This window comes from Manis pentadactyla, chromosome 2, assembly GCF_030020395.1.
Source record: "Manis pentadactyla isolate mManPen7 chromosome 2, mManPen7.hap1, whole genome shotgun sequence".
In the NCBI taxonomy this organism is placed as follows: domain Eukaryota; kingdom Metazoa; phylum Chordata; class Mammalia; order Pholidota; family Manidae; genus Manis; species Manis pentadactyla.
The window spans coordinates 118,091,910-118,118,786 of NC_080020.1; positions in this window are offsets into that span (position 1 = coordinate 118,091,910).

Sequence of the window (26,877 nt, forward strand, 5' to 3'; positions counted from 1 at the left end):
TATTTGCATGTTTGATGGCCTACCTGTAAGGCAACCTGGATAGATCACTGGGAGTAGGAAACCTATACTTTCTTTTCTTGTTAGTAATTTTATATTAATTATAGATAGAAATAATATTTTGGGTATATTGAATTAAGTAAAATATTAAAATTAATCTCACCTATGCCTTTTCCTTTTTTTTAAGTTTTATTATTTTCCTTTTTATTTAAAAAATTGCTTTTAGTTGAAATTAGTTGACATACAATTTTATGTTAGTTTCAAGCATACAACATAGTAATTTGAGACAGTTATATATATTACAAAGTATTGACCACAGCAAGTTTAGTTGCCATCTGTCACCATACAAAATTATTACAATATTGCTGACTATATTCCCTACCCTATACTTTTTGTTCCCATGATTTATCTATTTTATACCTGGAAATTTGTACCTCTTAATCATCTTCATCTATTTTGCCCATCCTTCCACCCTCTTCCTCTCTGGCAACTACAGTTTGTTCTCTGTATTTATGAGTTGGTCTCTGTTTTATTTGTTTGTTCAATTGTTTTGTTTTTTAGATTCCACGTATAAGGGATATACTATGGTATTTGTTTTTTTTAGTCTGACATATTTCACTTAGCATGATACCATTGAGGTACACCATGTTGACACAAATGGCAAGATTTAATTCTTTTTATGTTTGAGTAATAGTCCATTGTGTGTATCTACCACATCTTAATCCATTCTTCTATTGATGGATATGAGGTTGCTTTCATATCTTTGCTGTTGTAAATAATGCTGCAATAAATACAGAGGTACATACACCTTTTTGAATTAGTGTTTTTAGTTTTTCAGGTAAACACCCAGAAGTGAAATTAATGGTATTTCTACTTCTGTTTTTTGAAGAACCTCCATACTTTTTTCCATACTGGCTGTACCAATTTACTTTTCAAACAAAAGTGTATGAGAGTTCCCTTTTCTCCACATCCTCGCCAACACCTCTTATTTATCTTTTGGTTACTAGCCATTCTGACGTATGAAGTGATATCTCATTGTGGTTTTGATTTGCATTTCCCTGATGGTAAGTAATGTTGAATATATTTTCATGTGTCTACTGTCCATCTGTATGTCTTTGGAAAAATGTCTGTTCAGGTCCTTTGCCTATTTTTAACTGGGTTATTTGCCTTTTAGATGTTGATATGTATGAGTTCTTTATATATTTTGGATATTGACTCCTTATTGGATATATCATTTGCAAATATCTTCTTTCATTCAGTAGGTTGTCTTTGTGTTTTATTGATGGTTTTCTTTGCTGTGCAGAAACTTTTCAGTTTGATGAATAAAAAATTGTTTATTTTCCATTGCCTGGGAGATGTATCCAGAAAAAAATTGCTAAGGCTGTTGTCTATGAGTTTACTGGTTATATTTCCTCTCAGGAGTTTTATGGTTTCAGGTCTTCATTTAGGTCTTTAATCTATCTTGAGTTTATTTTTGTGTATGGTGTAAGAAAGTGATCCAGTTATTCTTTTGCATATAGCTGTTTCCCAACACATTTAATGAGAGACAATCTTTTCCCTATTGTACATTCTTGCCTCCTTTGCTGTAGATGAATTGATCACACAAGCAGAGGGTTATTTCTAGGCTCTCTATTCTGCTCCATTCATCATTGTGTCTGTTTTCTTGCCAGTTACACACTGTTTTGATTACTGTAGCTTTGTAATACATTTTGAAATCAGGGAGCATCCAGTGTTGTTTTTCTTTCTCAAGATTGGGTTGACTATTTGGAGTCTTTTATGGTTCCATACAAATTTTAGGATTATTTTTCTAGATCTGTGAAAAACACCATTGGGATTTTGATAGGGATTGACTAAATGTAGAGATTACTGTAAGTGGCATAGACATTTTAGCAATTTTAATTCTCCAATCTATGATCTACTGCCACAATTCTTAAAACATTTTTCCAGGGCAATCTTTTCCTACTTCCTGATGAAAGGCTTCCCTTAAAACTCTTTCATAACTTCCTCTCTTCCAAACTTGCTCAACTTAAGTCCTGTACGTAGAATACAGTTTATTTCATTTTTTAAAGATATGATTAGCATATGTAGTATGTGTGTGGGGCACGGGGAGGGCTGTGCAACACAGAGAAGAAAAGTAGTGATTTTACAGCATCTTACTATGCTAATGGACAGTGACTGTGAAGGGGTATATTGGGGGGACTTGGTGAAGGGGGGAGCCTAGCAAACATAATGTTCTTCATGTAATTGTAGATTAATGATACCAAAATAAAAAAAAAAGACAAGACTCAAAATGAGATCTCTTGGGTGTCATATTTATGACCTTCAATCTCTTGAAAGTATAAAGGACAGATATGTACTTCTTTACTGAAGTACATTTTGATAGGCAACATATAAAAGATGCTAGAGATGAGGACATCTCCAGCAAGGGAATGAAACAAACACTTTGGGTAAGGATAGTGGTTAAGGCTCACTTCTTCCATTTGGTCTCTGGAGCTTATTATGTTCCATACAATAAAGTAGAGTAGGGGAGAGAATATGCCTTTTAATTTTTTGCTTTAGTTCATTCACACAAACTATTTTTTTTTAGAAAACTTAAGCTAAACCTTATTTATAAAGTTAAATGTCATCCAGTCTCATGGCAAAAAGACATATCTTCCTGCCCCAAATAAGTCAGCTTTAAAATAAATGGTATTCTCTTTTCAGACTCATGTTAGTCCATGACTGCAGGAAAATCCAGACTTGGTATTATATTATTAGAACTATAGAAACAGTAACTGTTCATCAAAGCTGTGGATTATTTTAAAGGGGAGGATGAAAAGAGGGTAAGAGGACTATCATATTATTTTTTTATGGTTGTTAACTCCTATGTTTTAATTTCTTTGTTCATCTAATGTTTCAAGGCGCTATTGTGCTTCCTACTCATTGGGTAGTACTTATGTCCAATATCTAGAGTGTAAGTTATTATTTTTTCTCTTAAAAATGTTCTCATCTATTTGTGCTGATACAATTCTCAGCAGCAATAGCAGCAGCAGCAGGAATGGCCCCCATGTTCCGGAAACCCTTGAAAAGACACAAGTGTTTTAAAGTCTCAAGAAGAGGTGTGAGGGTTTTCTTTAGTCACCATTTATCCAGACACATATTTGACAATATTTATTCGGTGCTTACCTATATATTAGGTGACTTCTTTAGGCAAGGGGGATGCACACCTAAATGGAACAGAGTCACCATTTCAAACAGACACTTACCAAAGCCCCAGCAGCAGCTTGCTTGTGGTACAAATGCATGCACACTCCCCAGGTTGTTGAGGCTTCTGTTCTTGACTCCTCTCCCTTGTTATTAGTGTAGCAATTAATTTGAGCAAGCCCCTTCACCTCCATTTCAGAGTAAATGGAATGAGGGAGGACTGGTTATGAAAGTAAAGATAAGATTAGGGTACAATTAAACACAAACAATTTCCCTATAAATTCATGTTTCAGTGTAAGAGACATTTACCTTTGGTGGTGGCTCGCTCAAACATTTCTTTTGGGAAGAATCTAAAATTCATTGTAAAGCATGGTAGAGTTCTAATGGCTTTAAGGCAGATTTGAAATATCTAAAATCAGATTAAGGAGATATTTACCATGACCGATCATTTTCATTTGCCTGAGGATCACTGGTCTGTGTACACATTGCCTCAGAATTAAACCCCACATGTGCATATTGTATTTTATATAACATAAAACTATCTCTTTTATACTTTGAAACTTAAAAATTAAGTGTGTATGCTGTATATATAGATGTATTCAATGGCTATGTATGTGCAATAGTGCATAAAATAAATGGGCTTTAAAATTTTATGAATGTAAGAATGCAGTTGATAGAATCTTTAAATATAATGTCTGATATTTCTTTTAGATCTTTAAAATAACTTGGTTTGCCACATGAAAATAATCAACTTACAGAAACTATTCTATATGTTTCCAAATGTCAAATACTTAAAAGGAACTATCTGCTTAGTTTATTAAAAGTCAATTAAACAAACTTATGTTTAACCTTCTCTCAATGCTTCAGTGAAATGGCATTGCATAAGGGACAGAAGATTTTATCACCCAGGTAAAAGTGGGAACCTAAAAGCTATTGAGCACCGTAGATTTCCCAATGTATCATAATTACAAAAACACCTGTGTTAAATAACTCTGCGTTGATCCACTCTAAAAATATAGAGTGATTAATAGTCCTGAGAAGCAAACACATTGCGAACAAGCCACAGGTGTTCACCACAGGAAGACATAAAAAATATGATGATGAAGGATGTAATGACATTTACCAACCCATAATATATATATCCTAAAATGAACTTATCCATCTATAATTGAGTTGGTTTTTAAAAACTGTTAATGTGACATTTAGGATATTTTTAAAAATAAAAAGCAATAAAAGTTCCAAATTGTGCATAACATATTGGTTTATAAAATTAGATACAAAGGAATAAAGTCAATCTAGAATCAGATTTTTAATTTGAGAACTTTAGTCATAGCACCTGAATTGCCTATGTCCTACATTGAATCTAAAGCCTTATTCAGATAAGTAATTTTATGAATGAATCTTTATTATAATAAAATACAGTTTTTTAATTTTGTTAATTCAGGTAACAACCTTCCGATAAATTATTCACCACAATAAAAAATGATAGTTTTTCACGTAAGATTTTATTTGTTATTGTTTATATAATAAGTTAAATTTACAGACAGCCATACTCAAATTGCCCCATATTTCTTTAACATATACACTAATATTTCTATTTAATTCCATTCAACATAAAAATAGCAGTAAGGCATTTTGCAAGCCTTAATAATGCCTCACAGGCATTCATGTTTAGTAACTGAACTCAAAATTTGATTATCCACGCTGATGGAAGACTAAAGTGCCATGGATAATTGAAAGTAGTAAGCAATTCAGAAAATGGGTATACAGTAAAACAACATACACAGAAACACAACCACACATGGTTATTCAAATATATTTCTCCTTTGCCAGTCCTATAAGTAAATAATTCAAAGGGATTGATCAAAGAGAAACAGTTTCTGCCAAGTTGCATGCAGATAATAAAATATGTCACCATCTGAACAAACAGAAAAAGAAGAATGTCTTTGTTTCTACCTCTAGAACCTAGTTGATAACTTTATGTTTGCATGTAGGTAATTTTAATCTTTCCCTTTAAGTCAGTTCTATCTGAAGTGAGCTGGTTATATAACCAGCTTCATACCAATGTAGTTATAATAATCAGTCATTTCCAGTCTAGAGGAAAGAGTGTGGTTTACAGTTATACACCAGTTTGGTAGATCTGACTAGCAGACAAGAGTGAGCAGAGTAGACTACAAAGGCAAAAACAGAAATAACTCCAAATTCTGACATTTCTGAAATAAAATATATCATCAAAGATATTTAACAACTTTGAAAGAAACCAAATGCCAGTGGTCCGTATGAGTATGAGATGACCTGCTAGGAGTGGCAAGGGCTGGTTTCTCTGCTCCAGAAGGTCAGGTGAGCATCCAGGCTCCTTGCATTTTATTGTTCCAGCATCTACTGCCATAGTCTCCTCATGCCATTACCAGAGAGAGTTCACCATGACCATGCCTACTTCTCCATCCATGGGAGGGAGAAGAGTAAATGGAGGGTAAGCTGTTTCCTTTGAAGGAGGGTGAGCTGAAAGAAGCCGGCACCCTGCTTTCCAGAACTTAAGCACATGTTCGAGGCTGGCTGCAAAGGAGGCTAGATTTATACCCTCCAGTGCTGGGCTCATTTGCTCAGCTAAAACTTGGAAATTCGAAGACTAAAAGAAAGTAGAAAAAAGTGAATTTTGAAGATAATTATCGTATCTTCCAGAAGAGGTAACAAGGAGAGAACAGATTACAGTAAATTCTAATGAAATGTCAGGATGTTTTTTTTGTGGGAGAGACCGAGAAATGGTTGAAATCAGGTCAGATTCATGAACAAAGAAAATGAAAATAGTCCTTTGGATTGTAAGGAGATCCCCGTATAAAGATTCCAGGAATTTTAAAAGGACTCCTCTTTAGCCCAGTTCTGTTTTCTGGCATCAAAGTGTGGCAAGATCATATTGTGAAATTTCTGAATGACTCCATGATAGTCTGAAATACTCTAATACTCCACAAAATTCCCCATGATGTCTAATTCACTAAAACCACCTAGTTTATTTACAAGCTGGCATTATAAAGAAAAGTTTAAAGAGAATAATGGGTTAAGAAATTATATTTTATACATGTACATAGACATTATATAGATTGGCATTGATAGAATAAAATAGAATATAAAATTATCTCAGAAGTTACCTAGTCCAATATCTTAGTTTACTCAGACATTGAGCAAGTTTTATAAAGCTACACACCTAATTCCATCATTATGATTTCCATGTTGTTAGAAAACCCTTGTAGTACAGTATACTGACATATTTTAGTTCTAATGTCAAATTATTTTTTACTGAAATATTTGTGTGTTTAAAATGTGAATTCTATCTTAATTAACTATACTTTTATAGCTAGTAGTTTTGAATAGGATGCAAAAGACACTTAATACTTACTGCCAATAAAGCAGATTTTCAGACCATTATAATGAATTTGCTGAAAGTTTCACTGTTACATTCTTTATTTTAAAATGTCACTGGTAAAGAATCCAACTTGTTAAAAATTCCAAAAGATGGAGTTCAACAGACATAGAGAGACATGTATAATTTGGGAAGAACAATCTCTCAAATTGTATAAATACAAAATGAAAAATAATTACTGCCATTTATAAATTTAAGCAAACATATCTAGTTACCATAGTAAAAGCAAATTTGGGGAAAAGTTTTATTGCTAGAAAAGTAATGAAATACTGAGGTCAAGAAACACATGGTATGTGGAAAACCAGACACAGTCTTTCCCTTGTATTGAACTAAGTACACCTGGACTAAAGAATTAGATCCAATTCTGAACTCCAAAATTAATTTAAGAAAAGATTCATGAGATAAGATTGAATGAATATGTAGTTACCCAATAAGATTTGTAGGAATACCTTGAAATAAAACCAGGGTAAATAGCAATGTTTAATAATATGTATTTTGATTTTTCTACACTATAACCTTTGAAAGCAAATGGGAGACTTGAGTTCTTTCAAGTTCTTATAGTACTTGAGGAACTTATGTTCATAAAAAAAGCAAACAAATAGTGAACATAGGGTTAATTAGCAAGAATAGTAAGAAGAAACATGGGATTAGTAAGAAGATTCACTTCCCAAACTCCTCTGTGAAAAACTAGCACTGATAATACCTGTTTGGAATAACATGTAGTCCAGAGGGTCTGTGATTCTGGGATGGATAGAGAACAGTGATATAGCAAACAGTGATATGCCAAGTTGCCCGTCTTTGGAAGACCAACTCATATCTAAACACTCATCAAAAGACTGTAATTTTCCTGTAGGGGGTAACATAATATTCATCTTTCATTGTCCAGTGGTCAAAATAAATATTCTAGAACCAAATTGCCTAAGTTTAAATCCCAACTCTTCATTTTAATGATTGGGAAAGTTACCTTGGGAGCATTAATTGATCTCCTCATGCCTCCTTTGTAACATCTTTAAAATGGAAGTAATAATAATAATAATAATAATAGAACCTATCTTATGATTTTTTATAGCATTAACTTTTAGATTTCATAGAAGACTGTCTGATTGAGGTAAAGCCTTACAAGTAAATTATCTCTTTTGGCATGCACCTAAATTCAACTCTGTTAATGTTTACTTAATAAACTGAACTGGTAAAAGAAGCAAGGTTGTTATTCTAAACTGTATTCGAAAGACTTTAGTATTCTTACAGTGTCCCTTTGTAAGACCCTGCCATGTTAGTGTTAAAACCCAAAAGATACACTGAGTGACAGTATAGACAAGCGTGAGATAATAAGCACTTGCAAAATACATGAACTCTTTCAAGTTCTTATAGTATCATTTATTGCATTGAAATTTGGTGGTGGGACATGGTGGTAAAGAGTGGGAAGTTCTTGAATCTGAGTCCTGAGCCAGCCATTTACTGCCATATAAATTGTGGAATAAATGGCAACAAAATGTATCCTTTGTTGACTTCTAGGTAATTTTCTGAAACTTTTATCCACTCCTACAAAGAACAATAAGGTCTAAATGTGTGTAAGCTTGGAGACTCTTTTGGAACTTTTAACACAAAACTTAAATAAGAAGACAGTCTAATCAGTCTTTTCCTGACTTTTTTCCACAGAGTACCTCAAAAAGTGAGACTACCTCCTAAAGCAAAAGAGCCCACCTATCTTATTCAAAAATGAAATTGAAAAAATAAAAAAGATCCAAGAGACCTAAAAACAGAGAAAATATAACATATCTCTGCTTAGTAATATCTAAAATTAAATTTTTCTCCTTCAAAAATTCAACTGCTAAAACCAATGACCCTATTATGTACTCTTGGGTATGATACAAGACTTACCTGATTCACAAAACCCAAGAGCTTCTTACTGATGAAACACGACCTGCAGAAACAGAAATTCAGGCAGTCCAGAAGCCCAAGCCTCTCGAAGAAATGCTGTACTGAGAAATTCATAAGCAATTCACTCAAATTTACAATACTCTCTCAAAGATATTCTGAAATTATTTGCAACTGGTGGGCAAGCAGGGAGCCAGCCCCAGAGGTGTTAAGCGAATTAAAATGGTTTAAACACCCTGCCATCAAGGCAAAGTTTACCCCTTGAAAGATACTGAATTACAATTTGTAGCTAGGTGACTTCTTGGGATTTCAGTACTAGTGAAGCTTGTCTCCATCTAGTAGATCTTTCAGAAAATATTTTACTTTATGTAACTCAATCCTTTTGCTTCACCTGCATTAAAGGAACTCATATCCAGACCTTCTGTTTGTTGATTCCTGTCAATTGTATCATCATAATTGTTTTTGGAAAACCACCATCTTCTAAGATGTAATTAAAAAAATAAAGCTGTTAAAATTGACCATTTGGATTCTATTTCTAGGTGGAGGAATCAAGGAATAATTGTGTTTTAATATACAAAGTGTGCATGCCCTCATAAGAAAGTTCTTTCTGCTAAATAGTGTTTTCACCTACACCTCAGCTTTCAAATTCCCTGAATCAGTGGATTCAACCCATCCGGGTCAACTAGGAGACTCTTTGCCTTTCATTCAAAGTTTCAGCAATTGACATGGGACATCCTATGAGAGTGTGGAATTTCTCTGATTGTAATTCAACCATTCTATTTATCACAAAATATCTTGGAAAATATTCAGGAAGGCTTTTGTTATGCTGATATGATATATCACCAAAAAAGTCAGTAAATATGAGGGAATAAAAGCCAGTTACATTGTCATATTTATCAAGTAACTGATTAACTAAACACATTTTATTTTTATTTTGTAACCAAATAAATAATCTGATGAGAAGTAACCCTTGACCAAGAGCAAGTCACTTCCTAATACTCTAATATGTTTATTCTTCTCACTTTGCTATAAACTGATAATTTTTTCATATATTTTTGGGCTAGTTACATTAATAGTCTGAAAATATGTATTACTTTCTACTATTTCCCTTCATTTTGTGTCTATTTTGCTGAGACTGTATATTTGTGCCTGGGTCCCAGTTCTTAATCAGACAGCAGTGTGAGAATTCTGTATTTCTCCATTTTCATACCAGAACCTTCAAGGAGGTTCAGTTCATCTATATCACACCCATGACTCTTTCAGCTCTGATCTTTGGGGACTATTTCTATTTCAGACTTTCTGACTAAAAGATAATTCAGTTTACTGTATTGATTCTGACAAGAAAAAATGAATTATTTATTGAGTTTCATAAACACAACGCTTCTGGAGAATAGGATAAAACACATAAATATTATACTCAGGACATTTTAAAAGCTTAGGAATTAGAACAGGTTTCATGACTATGTCAGGTAAAAGTGGTTTTAAAATATTTTTCATCCCTTTACAGTACATTTTGTTAAAAATAAAAAGTACATTTGAAAACAGCAATATAAAATGACATGTTGGCCATGTAGGATAAAAATTTGGCAGTAATATCAACAGAATTAAGACAGTATATACTCCCATGAAGTCAAATCAAAGCTAATCAAAAGTGCTAATATTAGTGTTGGATAGTATATTAGTTTCCAAAAATATTGCTGCTGTAATAAATTACCACAAATTTAGTGGCTAAAAAGAACACAAATATATCAGTTACAGTTCTGGAGGTCAGAAACCTAAAATCACTCACGAGGGGCTGGTTCTTCCTGGAGACTCTAGGGGGAGATTCTGTTTTCTTCCCCCTTCCAGCTCCTAGTGGCCACCTGGATTCCTTGGTTTGTTGTCCCTTCTGCTACTGTCATAGCCCATCACTCCAGTCTCTGCTTTGATCATCACATGGCCTTTTCTTCTGACTCTGGCTTGTTCTGCATGCCTTTTATAAGGACGCTATGGCTGCATAATCCAGGATTATCTCCCATCAAAGTCAGACTACATCTGCAAGATCTATTTTTGTCAAATAGAGTAACATTCACTGGTTCCAGGAATTAGGACCTGGGTAATATTTGGGGGCTATTTTTCAGACTAATACAGGCAGAAAAATGAATAAGGAAACATTATTTGGATAAATATAATTCTTATGTAAATAAACCTATGAATTCTACTATATTTGTGTCATAATCTAAATGAAATTTTCAAGAACTTGATAATTTGAAAGAGTAAATTCTAAGAAAAATAAAGATAATGGGAATTGTCATTACTGTTTTGAAAACAAAAAAATTACAGGAATTAAGGAACTCACAAAGACATAAAGCGCTGGCTAACTGGATTAGGCGAATATGGCTTTATGTGGAAAAGTACATATTAGATATTTACCTTACAACATAAACTCCAGATAATTGAGACATGCAAATATGGAAAAAAAGTTAAAAATATTAGAAGGAAATATAACAGCATGTATTTATAACCTCCATATTTTGAAGGGTTTTTTGAATCAGGCAAAAATAGTAGAAATCTTAAAGGAAAAGAATGATACATTTGAACATGCAAAATTAAATAATTCTGACTGATAAAACAATGAAAAAAACTGATTTAAGATATTTGTCACATACAAAATGTAACAATCAATGTACCATAAATTATGTATATTTAACAGTATATTGTAGTCTCACAAATGAATTAAAAATGCAGTTAAAGGTATGAAGATACTAACTTTTATGAGGTTGTGAAGCAAATGAAATACACACCCGTGACTGGTGGTGACAGATTTTTTCATCAGTCTGGTGTCTAATATGTAAAATCACATTTTCTCTCAAGAGAAACTTCAGAACATATTCATCAGAATTCAGTTAAAATTATATTTGATTTAGCTTTACTCCATTAGCAAAAATAAGTAATCTACCAAAAGTTTAAACAATAAGGGGATGGTGGTATATACTATATAGCATTTAAAATAAGTGAACTGAACTCATATGCATTATTAGAGGTAGGGTTATGTACATCATACTGATTGAAAAAATCAATAATTTTAAGCACAGTATGATAATATTTGCATACATTAAAAAATAATGACATTTGCAAATGTATATGTGTATGATATATATACATATATGAAATATACACATAAAATTCATAATGATTGTCTCTAGTGAGGAAAGGGGGAAGAAAAGGGTCAAAATAAGAAACCTGGATTTTTCCTGTAAATTTTTATTTATTTTAACAAACATCTAAACAGTGTGAAAAGTAAAATTTTCTGATTTGGGATGTAGGATTCACAGAAGTTTATTATTATTTGGATTCTATCATAGTTGCTTTTACTAATAAATATTAAAATAGTGTAAACATTAAATATATTTAATGGTTATATAAACTTCAAATATGTTTGAGATTTCTATAACTCATGGAAAAGTCTTATGTTTCTAATATAAATTAGAAAATTAAGGCTGCAGAATTATACCCACAAATGTGCTATACATACATATTAAACACTAGTTTTGGAAGATTTCCTGTACCAGAAATTTTACTGTACATTATCCTATTGAACCTTCTTTGCAGCTTTCTGAGTTAAAAGTTTCTTGCTTTTTTGACACCATTTTACAGAAGAGAAAACTGAGGACTGAAATAAATGAGTAGTTTATTCTATGTTCAAACCTTCCCTGACTCTGAGCTCACAGTCTTAATTCCTGGGCAAAACTGTCTATAAGGCAAGTAAGAATTATAACAACCATGATTAACAAAATATCCAAGAAGCAATATATCAAAATGCTAATGGTAATTGTTCCCAGATTGTAGGCTCATGGATGATTATTTTTCTTCCTTTATTCTCAAAATATTTTATATGAAATGTCACGCTTTATTTTTTAATGATCACTTTTGCAGTTATAAAAGTGATACTGCTGAACATCAGACACTACATTTATAGCACATATGATCTGGAGCAAAATTAGATTAGTTAGGAAGTATCTACTTTAAGGAAGAAAAACTTAGAGGAAACTGATTTTGGAATAACTGTTATTAAAACAAAGTAAGTCAATAATGATTTCTAAAGATGCTTATTTGATACCAAGACATATAATTAATCATATAAAAAATAAAATCATGTGAAACATATAAAAAATACTAAGACATATAATTATAAAATAGCTAAATTTTACTTTCCTATTCAATTTCCTAACAGTTTAATATTAAATACGTGACAGTGTTAGACAGCTATTGTCCATATGTGGGGAATTAAATATGGGGTCTCCATATTTTAACTATTTTTTTGTCATTGGCAATGCTTTGTTCCTTTTCTTGAAATTTTCTAGAACTTTTCCATGCTCTGTCAACATAAAACATTATTTTAATAAACTTTAAAAATATTATGACTTACTGCTATAATTGAAATATTTTCATGTTCAAGTGCTATTTTATATGATACACACCAATCTGGAGAGTCAATGAGTTTGCAAACCATTACTTTTAAGAAAGGAAGTTCTACCATTCAGTTGATTCATTTTACTATTTTGTCTCAGCAAATGAAATATTGTTGTATCCATAAAAATTACTTTAACAAAGCCCACTGATGAGGTAGATGGCTTCATAATCTTACTTATTGAAATTAATCCTATTCTCATTCTTCTCTGAACATAGAGAATAGCTAGTTATCACTGTCATGGGTTATTTGAACCAAAAATGGTTTTGTGGTTTCAATAATCTTGCAATAAGTTGATTCTTACAGTGAGTATGTAGGAAGAGGAAGAGAAATAATTTCATACCATATTTTAGAATATATTAAAATGAAGAATAATTCTGAAATGAACATTTATTATCTCAAGATCCTCAATTAAACTTTAAAAAAATAAATATATTTTTTCTAAAAATAAAAGCTTATAAGTCTGTCACTTTACTGGCAAGAAAGCACTGATATTTAAAAATAAAATTTCCAGCCTTTTGAAATATTCAAGGTTAGAAAATCATCCACAAGGACTTAATTACAAGTGGCAATAAAGATGATGACTATTTGGTAGAGAGAGAGGGAGAGAGACATCATTTATCTCAGAAATAAGCTCTGGGACTTCAGGGACAAAAGCTGCATTTGAAGTTGACATAGTTCATCCAAGAGTATACTTTGACCATTGTCCTTCTTTAAGCAGAAAACTATTAGCTGAGGTGAATTTGTAAATTAACTTCAAAAACAACTGTCCTTGTAATCTTCCCTCCTTCCTTTCTTCCTTTCTCTCTCTTTAATGTTACTTGAGTGAACAAAGAAGCATTTTCTTCAATCAAATTATTATATTTTGACCCATAGTTCCAAATCATTCTATGCACTTGATAACACTAAATGGGAAACCAGTCAATAGAATGACTTCTTCAGTGTGTGATGATTATTCTAGGCCCTGTGCTTTACCATGTAAATGTTAGAATCGGTTTGTCAATATTTACAAACAGCTTGTTGAGTTATTGATTTGAATTGTGCTAAATTTATCCATCAAATTGGGAAGAATTAACATTTTCACAATATTAAGTTCTCCAATTCATAGAATAACTCACCTTCTATTTAGGCTTCTTTGGTTTCTTGCATCTATGTTGTTTTATAATTTTTTTTACATAAATATCCTGTGAATATTTTTTGTATATATATACATATACCTAAATCCTTGACGTTTTTTGATATTATTATAGATAGTATTTTTTTAAATTTGAAGTTCCAATTGTTCACTCCTGTTATATAGAAAAATGATGATTGGCCTGTAAGAAGATTACTTTTGTATTTTGTCCTTGGATCCTATGACCTTTGTATACTTACTTAGTTCCAGATTATTTTTATAGAGTCTTTGGGGTTTTCTATATAGGTAATTCTACTATGTTTTAATAATGATATTAATTTCTTTTTTTCTAATCTTTCTACTTTTTTCATGTCTTATTGCATCTGCTAGGACAGTACAGGTTGAATAAAAATGGTGAGAAAGAACATCCTAGCCCTGTTCCTAATTTTAGCAGGAAATTGTTCACTTTCTCACTATTAAGTATGAGGTCTGATGTAGGTTTTTATATATTTTCTTTATTAATTTAAGGTAGTTCTCTTCTGTTATGTGTTTGCTAAAAGTTCTTATCATGATCAAAGTTTACTGAATGCTTGTTCTGAATCTCTTGTCATGATCATGTTTTATCTTATTCTATTAACATAATGAATTACATTGATTTCTTAATGAATGTGAATAGACATGCTTTCTTGAAAAGAACTTCCCTTGATTATAATATGTTATCTTATTTCTATGTTGCCAGATTGAGTTACTAATATTTTAAGAATTTTCCATCTATGTTCTTCAGAAATATTGGTTTTCTTCCATTGTTGTGTCTTTATCTGATTTGGTTATTAGGGTAATGCTAGCCTGACAGAATGATTTGGGAAATGTCATGCTGCTTCTGATTTTTAGAAGAAATTGTGAGGAATTGGTATCATATCTTCCTCGAATATTTGGTACAATTCATAAACCATATGGGCTTTCTTTTTGGAAGTTTATTATTGACCCAATTTCTTTAATAGATATGAGTCTATGCATATTATGTTTATTTCTTTTTGTGAAGAAGTCTTTGGGAGTTTATGGCTTTTAAGGAATTGGTCAATTTCATATAAGTAATCAAAATTATGAACATAGACTTAAAGTTCTCTAGTATTCTTTTAGAATCAGAAGTGATGAACCCACTCTCATTTCCAATATTGGTAATTTGCCTTTTCTTTTTTCTGTTTGTTTTGCTTGACTGGCCTGGTTTATTCATTTTATTGATCTTTTCAATGAACAAGCTTATAGGTTTGTTGTTTTTCTCTGTTGTTTTTATGGTTTCAATTGAATTAATCCTGCTCAAATTTTCATTAGTTCTTAAAAGGAAAAAACAACACTTTCTACTCCACACAGAAAAGTTGTGACACTCAATATGTGGGGTTTTTCTCATACCAACTAGTTCTCCAATTCTTTGGACACCAGTTGAGTGTCCTACAATTCAACTCAATTCTGACAATATCTACCTGGAAATATTTCTGAACCTCCCAGGTTAAGGGCCTAGGCCTACGAGACTACCCCCAACTTCAAATGGCAATCTCAAATCCAGGCTGCTGGTACTTCTGATTTCCTGGCTACAAACTAGGGTTTCCATTCCCCTCCCATCATTGATAATTTGATAAAATGCCTCACAGAACTCAGGAAAAAGTTTACTCACCAGATTACCAGTTTATTATAAAAGGATACAACTCAGGAACATCCATATAGAAGATATGCATAGGCCAAGCTATGGGGGAAGGGATAGGGCTTACATACCCACTTCAGGCATGCTGCCCTCCCAGCACCTCCAGATATTCATTAACCCTGAAGCTCTCTGAACTCCTTTGGCTTTTTTTATGCAGGTTTCATTATGTCCTTGGGCATGTTGATTAAATCATTGGCTATTGGTGATTGAACTCAATTTCCAATCTCTCCTCCCTCCCCAGAGGCCCTGAGTGTGGCTAAGAGTTCTCATCCTCTGGTCACCTAGTTAGTTCCCCTGGCAACCAGCCTCCATCCTTAGGGATTTTCCAAAGTCACCTAATTAACATAAACTGTGGTTGAAAGAAGCATGTTATGAATAACAAAAGATGCTCCTTTCACTTTTATTTATCCTGAGCTCTTTTGGGAACTAGGAACAAAACCAAAATATTGTAACAAAGGGTGCTCCTATCATTTTTGTTCTTATCATTTAGGAAATTACTATGGCCAAGAATGAAGACAAAATGTGAACACATATTCATTCAATGCTATAAATTCCTTTCTAATTATTGCTTTCACTGTATCCCACAGTTTTAGAAGCTGTGTTTTAAAGAATTTAAAAATGTCTCTTGAGATGTCTTTGACCTATTGGTTGTTTAAACCATGATGTTTATTTTACACATATTTTGGAGGAAATTCCAGCTACCTTTTTGTTCTTGATTTATAGTTTAATTCCATGTACTTTGAAAACATGTTAACATGGTTATAGTATTGTAAATATTCAAGTAGTGTTCTATGACCCAAAATACAGCCTATCTTGGTGAGTAATCCATGTGAGCTTAAAAAGAAGGTATATTTTCTTAGTGTTAAACATAGTCCTCTATAAATATTAGAGTAAACTGATAATTAGTGCATTTTATGTAATCTGTATCCCTCCTAGTTTTCTTCCTCCTTTATCTGTAAATTAGTGATAGAGAGGTGTTGATGTCTCCAACTATTTTAGTAGATTTTACTGTTTCTGTTATCAGTTCCATCAGTTTTTATCTCATGTATTTTGATGCTCTTTTAGGTGCATTCACATTTAAATTTTTATTTTTACTGGAACCATTGATTATAGTGTAAAAATCTCTTTATCTTTGATAGCTTTCCTATGTTTTAAATGAATATAAATATTTCAACTTCTTTTTTTATTAGTGTTAGCTAGGTATATCTTTCTGCATTCTCTTTTAACCTATTTGGTTATCTTTATTTAAATTCAGTTACTTGTAGATAACATACATTTGTTCCTTTTTTAAAAAAACTATACTCTGATTATCTTACTGTGTGTAATTAGGACATTTTCATAGAAAATGATTATTGATATAGTTAGATTAATATCTACCAAGTTTTAAATGGTTTTCCATTAGTTGCATTTGTCCTGTTCTTTTCCCCCCCTTTTTTTCTTCCTTCTCTGGCCTTAATGGAACATTTTATGTAATCATATTTTCTCTCTTCTCTTTCTCTAATCAATTATACTTCTTTTAAAAAATAGTAGTTTCTCTATTGTTACAATATATATTTTTAAACTAATCTCTGTTATTCTATTCTTCTGTCTGATATTTCCTAAAATCTGTCTTACCTGAGTGTTTTTTATGATGACATCTGCTCAGACTTTTTTTCATTCTTGTCTTTTTTTATGCTTTGTAAGTTTTTGTTAAAATACATACATGTTGTATGGACCTATAGAAAGTAGGGTAAATGGACTTTTAAGATGATGATGTCTGTTAATCTGCCTAGGGGTTTCACTGCTTAAAACTTGCTGGAGCTGTTATTAAAGATACAGTTACCAGGCTTGTGATCCTCTCAGTGTTCTATTTATCTCTCTTCCCTTGTATTCCTCCAACAGAGTTTGTTTGTGTTTTTATATATGTAATCCATTGTTAGTAGACTGAAGCTTTGTTGGTTTGGTGATAAAATGTAAGATAAGAGGAGCCTTTGATATTCTTCTGATTTAATCTCAGTCTTTTTCTGGCCCTATGTCTTCATTCTCTTACCTTCCACAGGTATCTCTCCAGCAATATAGATTTCTTGCCCTGTGCCATATTCCCTTCCTGAGCAACATTCCCACCTATTTTCTTGAAGTCCTGTCCCTGTTACTGTTTTTCCCACTTAGGTGAGGTAGAAGGTCAGGAGCAGTGTTGTGTAGGAGGAAGTCTCTCCTCCTAGATGGCATAAGATTTCTGAATTTCTCCCCGGAAATGCCCTTTTTCCTGGAGAGCACACCTGCATTTAGGAGAAGGCACTGAGCATGTTTCACAATGATTACACTTCTTGCCAAGGCAAGAGGGATCTTTCTTGGATCCTCACCATAAAATTCCATGAAGAATCTTAGAGAAAGCCCATATAACTGTGAGGTTCAACTAAGAACTCAAGTTTCTTGCACATGCTAGTTCGCACTTAGCCTCTAGCATTAACCAAAATTAACATTCAAGTGGTTCTACCAGTTTATAGATCCAGTAACTTCTAGATAAGCAGATCTCAATTGCAATATCACTCTGGATTTTTCTTTCTCCAAATTTCAGAGTGGCATTTCACCCTGTGACCTCTCTTCTATGATGGGTACAAGAAAAGTAATTGATATTTAGTTTGTACAACTTTTCTGATTTTAGGGACAGGGGTGATGACTTCCAAATTCATTACATGTCATCTTTCAAAGCGGAAGTCACACTGTTGCTTTCAGTACCACTTACATACTACATATTGGGCATGTCGGGTACCTCGAATTCCTGAGCCTTTCTGAGCGTCATACAAAAGTTTGTGCCTTGGTTTCCCTCATTTAGCACCGTTCTCACTCTTGTTTTGCCTAATTTGGTTTCCACTCAACCACCTGCTTTGGATTTTAAGAAAATGTTGATATCCCTGCTTTTTCACATTTCTTTCTCTTAGTATTTGTGGGTTTATCCTTTTTTTTTTCTCTCCTTCATTAGCATTTAGTAACATTTCAGTACTAGGGATTAGCCAACCTGTGTCCACTCTTCCATATTTTGCGACTTTGCCTCTTTTCCATATTTCTTTATTTGTTGGAAGTGTGTATATTGCGCACATACTGTTTGTATGTTTGGACATAAATGGTAACAAGATTTAATTCCTAGCCTTATAATGTTTGTAGTCCTGTGTGGACAAATAAATGAGAAAAAGTATAAATATTATACTGAGAAAACTGACTCACTGGATTTTCTTTTTCTGCCCATTCTTCTTTTAAACACTCCTGATGGGCACTTCTTTCCTTATCCCTGGATAAAGCCTTAAGCAGTTTCAACAGATTTTCTGTCCTTCAGACAGTCATTTCATAGATCATAGGTTTCATAGATTTCCATTGTACAATCAACTTTGTACTGATGATGTAATCTGTCTCTTCTAGCTGGCATTGTATTTCTAACTTCTGTTAATCAAGAGATTCTATAAACGGAATAGAAGGCTATTACGTATCTTTAAAAATTATTGAATTCAAAACCACTGTGATCCTTTAGGACCTGCTTCAGTTGCAGAAAGCTACCTCACCAGGCATCATGCCCTCCCTGGGGCAGGCTGCATCTGACAACTGAGCAAGAGGGAGATTAAGATCCAGCCAGCCTGGCCAGTCCAGGACGATTCTGATGAGAAATAGTTCCCTTAGACCTCCCTGTGGAGTTGGCTGTTTCGAACTAAATGTGTCTCCTCCAAATTCATATGCTGAAATTCTAACCCCCCATATGATGGTAATGCGAAGTAGGGCCTTTGGTATGTAATTAAGCCATGAGGGTAGAGCCCTCATGAATGGAATTAGTATTTTATAAAAGAGATTCCACAGAACTCTTTTGCCCTGTCTGCCATGTGAGGACACAGGAGAAAACAGCCTTTGCAACCTGGACAAGGGTTCTCTCCAGAACCTGACCATGACGGCAACCTCCTCTTGGACTTCTAGAACTCTGGAAGTGTAAGAAATAAACTTCTGTTGTTTTTTAAGCCATTCAGTTTATGGTATTCAGTTACAGCCGCCCAAACTGACTAAGACATTGGTCAGTGCTTTGTGTGGACTGAATCAGTTTGAATTCTCTTTCTGCCAGTAAGGTGGGCTTATCCTTTTTTTTTCTCTCTTTCATATCCCTAATAGATAACTTATACCCTAAACTTAGCATTTAAGCATCTGTCAAGAAGCCAACTTGAGACAGCAACAATATCCAGTAAAACCAGGAAAATTACTAAATACTTTTTCCCCAGTGTTCTCTTCTTAGTGCAAATTGCTTTGGAGAAGCAGTTCCTTACTCATTGTTATAGGATCACTTTTACCTCGAAGGAACAGGTAAACTTTGGGGCAACAGATTACTTGTACAATACAAAAAGGGTCTGTTCTATCATCTTTTATTCTACTTGTGTTTGTATAATAAGTATTTTCATCAAACCACATGCTCTTAACTAGAAGCTACGCAAGACACATCAATTTTGTGAATGTTGGTTTAACAGTTAAACTTTAGCTTAAGTCAGAAAATAAAAAAGGTCCAAAATTTGACTTAACTGGGCACCCATTACTAACATATAACTGAGAGTCGATGCTTTGTTTTTCCTTGTGGATCTCTACACACACCACCCCTGTCCGCCTCCCCCGTACTACATAATGAGGCAAAGTGTGTAAGTGTGACCTCAATTAGGCTTACCTCAGGACTTTGCTATAATATGTATCCTTGATTTCTTCCATTTTCATTACAACATACAACTAAAACTTCTAACATTTCTTCCCACACCATAGTTCAGTATGTTGAGTATCTCGCGGAGTGTACTTCATCTCCAGTTGGATACCACTGACTAGATCAAAGGTACACAAAGAAGGAAACTGTATGTATCTTGTTGCTGCTATTTTTAGTTCTTTGCATAGTACCTGAAACAGAACACTTACAGATGCATACAGATGTATGTATATGTAGGTGTGTATCTATACATATTTGAAAAGTGATGGAGATATTTATAAAATCGTGATTTCTACACCGTAAAGTGATTCATAAAACCTTTTTAAAAATGCATTACTTACCCTGTGAAATGGGGAGTTTTTATCTACCTTCCTGTGTTTGAACTTTTCAGCTGTGATTACCGGCACCTTCCTCCAGAGCCCCCTCCATCCATACTGATAAACCTATTAGACTGGATGCTATCCATTCCTTCCTTACATGCTTATCTCCTTACTCCACTGTGAATACTTGGAAGCCATGCCTTGTTAATAACTTCCACACTCTGGTGCCTAGAAAAGAGACTGGAATGTAATAATATTTCATAGGATTGTTGAAAATAATTTAACCTACTTTAACTTTTTTTTTCCATGAAAGCTAAACTATTAGCATAAGATGCTAAGGTATTTACTAAAGAAAGATTTTGCCTAAAATGAGAAGTATGAGACCAAACACATATAATACTTGTAAAGTACATGGATTTAACAGATTATTTTTTTCCCTAGCCACTGTCAACAAAAGCAAATTAAGAAACTACAAAATAACATAAATGTTCTTTGTTGTATTTGTGCAATATTATGTTTTTCCTGTCCAACTGAATGGTTTCTGAGGATGGGAATCCATAGTAAGATTTTTAAACTAGCATCACACCTCTGGATTATCTCAAACTCAAGCATTATGCTTCCTTGTTCTTCATTAGACTTCCAAATTCAAGCTAAGATCTAGAAAAGAAATTTAAATAGGTAGTAAATAAATTAAGGAGAGATTTTTTTTTTAAGATTTATGGGGAAATAGAGCAGCTGGAAGCACGGATGGTTTGTATTCAGTTTATTCCACTAGCAAACTCCCTGTGACTTTGCTCTCCCTTATCTTCCCCCTCTTCCTTCAAGATCAGTTATTTACTTAATCACACTCTGTAACATCTGTTTGTTGTTTACATACATATATGGAACTTTGGTATTTCTCTTTCTTTTTAATGGCCCTTATCTTTAAGTCATGTAAATGTAGACTTTTGAAAATAAGCCCTGTTCTCTCATCAGCTGATCAGCTCCTTATGAATGATTTAGACCCTGGAACTACCTGAGATGTGAGGGTCTATAATTTACCAGGGACACTCTCATAAGCCCGTGTGTAAATTGAAACCCATTGAATGTGGAAGCAATCATCATCATAATATGATTGTTATAAAAAATCATTACCTTTCATGCTGGAAATGTCATTTAAATGTCAGTTTGGAAAATACAGAAATCCAACATGGGCTCTAACTATACACTGCTTAATTCACCTATTTTAGATGAAGTGACATTCTACCAACCAGCCATCATTTTGTCACTAAATATTTTGTTGATTGAGTAAAATGGCTGGACTGTGCACAATTTATCAACTAAAGTACTTCAATTATTCCTTTTTCTTCTCAACTCCTAAGGCCAACTGTGCAAACTGCAAAAATGACAACAAGAGAAGTAAAATATCAAAGGAGATACGTGTTTTCATGGATCCTCATATCCGGCTATGAAGAATGGTAAAGGGAAGCTATTTTAGATCTTTGTTTACATAAAATTCAGGTTCATAAATTTTTTTCCCTAGTAGAGAGCAGGATGAAAAAGTCTCTAAAACTCTTAGGTAAACCAAAAATCAGGAGGCAATGGAGCATACTTACTATTGAAACCCTTCAGTTAAATCTCTAGAAATAATTTGATTTTTGAAGGCAAGTTGAATCTAGTGACTCATTAAATAGGAAGCAGGCCAATAATTTTAAAGGTGAGAAAATATTGCCCATTTCTTAATATACAGCCCCCCAAATATTGCATAAAGCTCCCAAAGGTTTTATCTTCATAGCCTTTCACATAGGAAGCGAACATATATCCCAAAGAAGCCCAGCCTGCATGGTATTTAATGCATGAATAAGCTTCTATTGCATGCAGTTTCAGTGGAGACATATTAATGGCTGTGGAGTGGAGTGACAACACAGTGCCATTAACAAGTAAGCCATGAGTTCTTAGAGCTACAAGCAATTTAACTAAAGAAAACTGCATGCTTTACAAACGGTTTGTCTCACAACAAGAGTCTAAATCCCATGTGATCTCACTACTCATATAAATCAGTTTATATCATGAAACGGAAGATTATAAAAGGAATTGTCATATTTTTAAAGATACTATAATTTAGAGGGTGGTGGACACAAGGCACAATTACTTGCGTAATATCAGTGTCTGCATTTCTTTGGCACTTTTTATAAGGCCACCACTTTGCTCCCTTAACAAAAATCACCAAAAACTGCTATAGAAAAATCATGTAACTGTGAAGAAGGATGTCATTGTGAAGTCACAGACAACACTCAGGGACTCTAAACAATCCTTTTTTTGTGTCCCATCAGCAGCTAGATTCATCTTCCATTATGGGGAGTAGACACTGAAGAATTTCACCATTTTTCTCAAATTATTTCTATCTGTTCTATCCTTAGCCTCATCTTCAAGTTCACAGATGTAATTGACTCTAGTAAGCACAATTTTTTTGAGTTTATTATACCTATACCCTCTATCCCTATTGTAATGTCTATAGTTCCACAAATTTTATCCTTTCTCTTTCTCTAATCCAGTGGTCCTCAGACTTTATTGTACAACAAAGTGACTTGAAGGTTTTTTGCTTAAAAAAAAAAAAAGAATGTTGGGCTCCAAGACCAGATTTTCTTATTCAGTCTGGGATTGGGTTTGAAAATTTTCCTTTCTAAAACTTTCCAAGGAGATGCTAATACTGTTGATTTGGGGAACACTTTAAGAACCATGTGTCTCAGAAAATGAGGTCTGTCTTATTTAAGTTTAATTTCACCAACTACTCTGCATTGCGACTCATTTTATCTTATTCCAATCATTTCTTCTTACTTTTATTCAATTCATTCCTCACAATGTAAGTATATTTAAATACCTTTCATTTTGGAGACTTTTCTGATGGTCTTATGTTTACCAAGCTAGTGGCCACATATTTTAAACACGTCTACTTTGTTTAGTTACCTAACACTCACATCTCAGTGCAGTGCATTCTTGCCTTCAGTCCATGCTATTTTTTCTGAATTTCTTCCTTACAGATTCAACAATGATTTCTAACTGTCATATTCTAAAAATTCATTTAGCTCTTCAACATTGGCCATTCTGACCACCCCTTCATCTTGAAACTTTACTGTGCATTCTGTGCTCTCTCTCATGGCTCATCATTTCCCTATGCTTCTTACTTCAGTCTCTTTCCTGAAACCCACTTCTTTGTTAGTCGGTTTGAACTGCTATAATAGAATACCATAGACTGGGTGGCTTATAAATAGCATAAATTATCCCTCACGGTTTTGAAGGCTGAAAAGCCCAAGATCAAGGTTGCGGCAGATTCAGTGTCTGGTTAGAGCCTGCTTCTTAGTTGGTAGATGCTGTCCTCTCTCTTTGTCCTCACCTGGTGGAAGGTGGACCTCCCTGGGGCCTCTTTTGTAAAGGCACAAATCCCATTCAGGAGGGCTTCATCCTAATGACTTAATGAAATCCCAAATGCCCCATCTCCTAACCCTCAAACTGGGGGTTAAGATTTTAGCATATGAATTTTGGAGGAATGTAAACACTCAGTTTATGGCAGCTCCTTTGTCTCCTTTCTGCTGGCATCCACTAGGATTCTCTTGTTACCATTTTTATTGTTATTCCACATACACGCATACACTCTAGGAGGATTGATTCATTCATCCTCACAGGTTTAGCAGACATGTACTCTTGTGAATCTGAAATCTGCCTCTGTAGCCTAGAGCCCTCTTCTGAGGTTCAGATCTGTACAACCAAATTCTCACTGGGCATAGTAACCCAGACATACCGCAGAAACCTCAGACTCCATGAGAATAAAGAAAATGGTAATTTTGTCTTTACATACCAATCATTTGTTATTTTTAAATCTTCATTAAAAGCATCTCCATCTAATGAGTTACATAATAAGAAATTTAGTAGTTCTGCTTTCTTGTCCATGTAACCAGTCAACAAACCCTCCCAAAGCAGCGTCAGTCTTGCAATAGTTTGGCTCCTATGTTCCATGAATAACACTGATGTGTTGCTGCCAGTAAAGACTTTCTGATGCAAAACTCTTATTTTTTTACTCCAATGTATAAAATATTTCCTGGGATCCCTTCCTCTAAATAAGATTTGAAAGATCTGCCTGCATGTCTAAACTTAATACCTATTTTACACTTAGAATATACATCCTCAAATAACACCTTAATTGCAGTTACCCAAAGAAAAGGTGTTACTTTTTACTCTTCATGGCATGAGAACCAATTGGAATTTAATACATCACTTTGTTAGCTACATTGATATTTTCCTTATGAAAAATTTCCTCTCCTCCTTAGATAATATATTATAAACATTATTTAGAAAATACCATACTGTTCAGTAATTTTTAAAAGCTGGATTAATCTCCTGGATTTATTTTCTATATCAATAATTTTGACTTATTTGTTTCATATACTAAAAGTCTACTAGAGTGCCTGGTACATAATAGTTGCTTAATAGATGCTTATTGATGTGCCCAAAGTCGCGAATCCCAGAAGACCACCAAGGAGCCAACACTGATGTAAAAAAAAGCAAAGAGCCTTTATTCGAGCTAGCTCGAGCTCGATCTCTCATCTACACCAACGCAGTGGCAAGATGTCAGAGAAAGAGAGCGTGTTTTCCCCAGAATAAAGGTTTTATGGGTTTCCAGGGCGGTTTGTGGGGGTGATGGCTGTGGCCCTGGCTGGTTGGCTGGGCCTGGGCATAGTTGGCGGGTGATGAGTCGTGGCTTTGGTCAATTGGCAGGGTTCAGGGGTGGTGGGTGTACTTCTTGCTGACTGGAGGGGAGAGAGACCAAGCTCCGATTGGGTGAAATAGGATCCGGGTCCCGATTGGCTGAGGTGGGATCCGGGTCTCAATTGGCTAAAATAGAATCTGGGAGCTTGCCCTTTCAATTGAAATGAACTCAGATTAATTAAAGTAGACTATGGTACTATTTGAAAATGAAGGGGACAACAAGACTATTGTAGGACCCAAAATAAATAAATACAATTATCAACATAAAAGCTTAATGCAAATATTCGTAGCATACTTATTCATAATGACTAAAATTGGAAACAAACTGTCCCTCAATTTGTGATTCAGTAAAAAAAGGTGGCAGATCCCTATAATGTAATTATTACTCAGCAATACAGAGGAAGGAACTTTGGTAGACACAACATGGATACATTTAAGAAAAAAACACGATAATCTAAACAGCTATTAATAGAATAAACACATATTCTATAATTCCATTTATATTGACTTCTAGAACAAAGGGGCACAAAGAAACTTTTCAGGGTGATAGAAATATTCTTTATCTTACAGTAATACATTCAGTAATTACTGAGTGTGTTTGTCAAATTCAAGGAACTGTACACAAAGTGGATGCATTTTATTGTATGTAAATTAAAACTGGATTTTGTTTATGGCTCATATATAAACCTGACTTAAATCAGATGTTTGAAGCTCAAATTCCATTAAAGATAAGGCAGGAAACATGCATGCATGGAGATCCAGGTGAAAGGCAATATAAAATGTTAAAAGTTGTGTTGAATTGGAGATTGGTACATCTAAAAGTTTTAAAATTTAAATATTATTAAATATTTCTCTAGCCAAAGTAAACATCTCCTTGTTAGAGCCAGTCCATGGAAATGGTTGGCAACTCCTACATTAGATAAAATAAGTTTTCCAAGATCCAGCTGAAAGAAAAAAATCAGATATAGAATTAATTTATTACAATAAAGATAAAAGGTAAATTTAGCTTTTTGCCATTTCTTCCAGTAAAACACTTCTGCTATAAATTGACCTGGTGAGATTAACGCTGAGTCTGTAAGTATAAACTATTCTCTGGGAAGATATTGCCAGCCCATGTGAGGTGAATTAATTATTCCAGTACACAGAGTAAAATTTAAGAGCTCTGTGTGTGTGCGTGTGTGTGTGTGTGTGTGTGCGAGAGAGACAGAGACAGAGAGACAGAGACAGAAAGAGAATGAATGAAAGACAGCATATATGCCCTTTCACACAATGAACATTTACATATATAAATAGCCTTTTGCAGAAATCATTATGCTGCAAAAATTTAATTTAGTTGGTGAAACTCTTGGTAAATAATCTAAAGAGAATTGGATCTT